Raw genomic sequence first — 4,667 nt, 5'->3', positions numbered from 1 at the left:
TTCATTAGTTAGCTTAATCCAAGTTCTATTTTTGTACAATTCTTCTATAGAAGGTAATATAAATACATATATAGGTAGTAGACGAGAACTTAAAATAATTTCGATTTTACATTTGTACGTGTTAATTCTAATGATCTTGTGATACAAATTTGTTGTATTATATGCCAAAATAAAAAAAAAACTTGTTTACTTTGAGAATGATATGATATGGCAATTTTCCAGTAGCTTTCTCTGCCCGGCAATTATTTTTCCTTTTACATATCATATCTTTTAGCCTTTAGCTTGCAAACCTGTTGTTTTGAGGGATATTGGTTGTACTGTCTTTGTGCATATAAAGTGTTGTAAAACGGACAAGACATGCATAGAAGGAGACCAGTACGCTGTCGTCACATACGTTTTCGATCTCTTTCAGTGTTTTTTTAAATAGGGCAAGACATTGTCTGTTTTAAAAGTTCTCTAAAAATGCAATAACAAACATGACTTTATAGCAACACGACGAGTGCCACGTGTGGAGCTGGATCTGCTTACCCTTCCGGAGCACCTGATATCACTCCTAGTTTTTGGTGGGGTATGTGTTGTTTATTCTATAGTTTTCTATGTTGTGTTATGCGTACTATTGTTTGTCTGTTTGTCTGTTTGTCCTTTTCATTTTAGCCATGGCGTTGTCAGTTTATTGTCGATTTATGAGTTTGACTGTCCCTCTGGTATCTTTCGTCCCTCTTTTATTGAATGCTATTGAATATCAGAATGGGATGTTCGCAAGCAAATATGGTTCTCTCTGGGCTTTTCGGCTTCTGTTAACAATACGAACGGACCACTACGACAAATGCAGGTGGTGTGTAACACAAACAGTAAACAATTTATCAATCACCAAATCACAACATTATTCTTACTATAAGTTTTGCTATAAATTTTCCATAGGGCAACAATCAGGACAATGACCCGATGATTATCTTAAAAACCCAGAAAAGCCCTTCGGACGTGCAAAGTGTTTTTTTTTTTATTTCAAAGATTTCATTTCAGTAAATTGATATACAATCATACAACTAAAAGACGTATTGTGATGTACATTTCAAAACATTTACTAAATTTTATCATCGGTATAAGGACATCATTCGTAAATATAGCTCAACATGCAGACTTCTTATACGTTCAGGTATTTCACATCCAATTTTTTATGGAAATATTCTTTATAAAGCACAAAGGTGTCAGTATTCACCTCAAAAACTAACAAAACCTTTGAATAGACTTATTAAGAAGGGATATAGTTACGATACTGTGGTCAAGTCATTAAAGATTGCATATTTTGGCGTTAATATTGATTCACTTACAGGGTCTTTGCATCGGAACTAAACACATTTATTCAAAAACCAGTTAGTGGCATGACACGGGTTATGTTCTTTTCATATATGTTATGATGGTATGATACTAAACCCCTAACGGGAAGGATTGTGCCTGATGTTCATATGATGAAATCATAATCTTTCAGTCAATTTAATTGACGTCTGGAGCTGGCATGTCAGTTAACTGCTAGTAGTCTGTTGTTATTTATGTATTATTGTCATTTTGTTTATTTTCTTTGGTTACATCTTCTGACATCAGACTCGGACTTCTCTTGAACTGAATTTGAATGTGCGTATTGTTATGCGTTAACTTTTCTACATTGGCTAGAGATATAGGGGGATGGTTGAGATCTCACAAACATGTTTAACCCCGCCGCATTTTTGCGCCTGTCCCAAGTAAGGAGCCTCAGGCCTTTGTTAGTCTTGTATTATTTTAATTTTAGTTTCTTGTGTAAAATTTGGAAATTATTATGGCGTTCATTATCACTGAACTAGTATATATTTGTTTAGGGGCCAGCTGAAGGACGCCTCCGGGTGCGGGAATTTCTCGCTACATTGAAGACCTGTTGGTGACCTTCTGCTGTTGGTTTTTTTTCTACAGTCGGGTTGTTGTCTCTTTGGCACATTCCCCATTTCCATCCAAAATTTGTATTTGTTTCAAAATATTATTATGTGTATCCCCTTTATACATGTAAACAAGAAAACGGTACCACGGGAAAACCTAAGCGAGAAATCTGTTATATTAATATCGGCGAATAAGTTAGCCGGCGTACACCGGACGCATGAAATGCATAACATGTTGTTTTCATTTTTCACAGCACTGAGTCGATATCTGCTAGTGGACAGTCACAGAGGTTACTATCAGATCTGTTGTCAATTCTTCGATACTGGTAGAGAAATTTGGCTTAATTATTGTGCTATTTTTCGATACTTTTTTTTAATTTAAGTTTTGGGTCCTCATACATCCTTGGCTTTCAAAAAGTCGACTTTGAGCGTTCATGAAGGTAAATCCAGAAAAGCGCTTCGGACGCATGCCATTGATGGCGTATTGGTTTCATTTTGTTTACTAAATTATTCTTGCAGACATTAACTTATGAACGAAGAAAAAGTTGAGGTTTGTGCATATAGACTGTAAAGTTCATCTGTCTAAACACTATACTGAAAATGAAATTATTTAATAAATATTTGACACAAATAACAATAACTGTATGTATACAATTATTTACAATTATGTTCATCATGTACTCATAAACAATTGAGCGCCAGCGACTTGTATAACAATACCTCACAATGTATTTGAATATCACAGTTAATAAGAATAACAACATAAACAATACTTCAAAAATAGACAATTTTTACTTTTATGGATATAGGTATTTTTTTTATGAAATGGCTACCAATATGCTAATTATAACTTATTTATATCATAATTAAAAACACTTAGATAGAAACTTAATAATATTAGACAGACATTTTTAAAAAGATGTTTTATTTTAAAACAGACAGATGCAACAAAAAATATAACAACTGTTGAGGAAGCCTTTGATTTATAAATGGGAACGCATGGCAAACATAAAGAACACCATTGATATATTACCTATCTTTTTGAGGAAATGGCTACCAATATGCAAATCATTACTTAGTTGTATCATAATTACAAACACTTAGATAGAAACTTAATAATGTTAGAGAGACATTTTAAAAAAAAGTAGTTTTATTTTGATACAGACAGACATAGGTACGTTATATTATTTTTATCATCATTACTTGTTGTGTTTGAGTTAAGTTTGCAATGAACAAGAAAAAAAAGTTATTCTTTTTTTGGAGTTTCTTTAAAGGCATAAACAAACAATTTACGCCTTATCTAAAAATCTTGACCATTCATAAGACATAAATATGCAACCACTGTCTTGTTACTTTTGACATGCAACTATCAATTCAGAAAGAGAAATGTGAAATAAATAAAAATCATTAAGAGTTCTTTAAATTTCAAAAAGATACACACGTAAATAAATATATATATTAGTAGTTTTAAAAGATTTATGAATTTCGTTTTATATAACAAATTTTTATGAAAATGAAATATCGCAGGTACCCGATGTGAAATGAAAAAATACAGTCAAGGCCTTATGTGCAAATATTGACCATTATTGAAATGCTACTAGCAATTCCAACCCTTTCAAATATAATCATGACAATACATCTTTACTTTTGCCACATAAATAACAATTTAGAAAAAACAAATGTAATATACACTATCTACAGAACCAGTTCTCAAAATTTATCTACAGAACCAGTTCTCAAAATTTCAAAAAAGTCGTGTGCTTGTACAATGTAGTTGGTTTTAAATTTTGACTGATGTTATTTTATTTTATATAAAACATTTCTGTGAATAGGAACATAGCACAGATACTTAAATGGTAAAACAAAAACATATTGGTAATTGCACATACTAAAAATATTGTGAGCTATTAAAGGATGGGGCAAAGAGGCTAACACTGCCAGCTGGTATTGCCATACAAGTGAAGAGAAATAAATCCGGTTCCCGGTGGTGGGAATTGAAATGATGAGAAATAACATGTTTTGTTACTTTGTTAGAATGAACTTGTCCCATATATATTTAATTGTGTCTGTGTGTTAGTGTATGGGTGACTGTTAAATGTGTCAGTCTGCAAATACTCCTTAATTGGTGGTTTTCAATCTGTAACTCTCTCTCACATGTAGCCAACATTTAAAAATATTCAACTTTTATCAATATCTTGGTCCAATCATATAAAAATGTTTTATATATTTGAATGGTTGAGTTTTACTAGATGAAACAAGAAATATGTTTGTAAAAGAAAATCCTTTATATTATCAAAATCGTCATAAATGTACTGCTATTTAAATATGGTCTTCCCGTACTATAATTTACCGTATTTTCCCACCATCATTGTCCTTAACTACTGGACCTGTCGTTATCACACAGCGCACGTGTGAAGGGAACCATGATGAAAGAATGCAAACAAATATCCACTGGAAGTTAAAGAGTAGTTTGTAAAGAACAATTTGATGCAACAAATCATTTAACAACTGTTGAGGAAGCCTTTAATTTATAAATGGGAACGCATGAAAACATAAAGAACATCAATGATCTTTTTGTTGGACGTTCTCTGTGTTGATTGTTCATCAATGTCACGATCAGATAAACATCAGCAACAAACTTAAAAACTTATAAGCTAGCAATCAACAATCATTTAATGACATAGTTTTTGTCAACAATCTAATTTCAACTCGTAATAAATATAAAACAAAAAATATGTGAATATCTGGAAATATTCTTTA

Source organism: Mytilus edulis, chromosome 4 (assembly GCF_963676685.1).
Source record: "Mytilus edulis chromosome 4, xbMytEdul2.2, whole genome shotgun sequence".
NCBI lineage: Eukaryota > Metazoa > Mollusca > Bivalvia > Mytilida > Mytilidae > Mytilus > Mytilus edulis.
Note: the sequence above shows the minus strand (reverse complement) of the source record.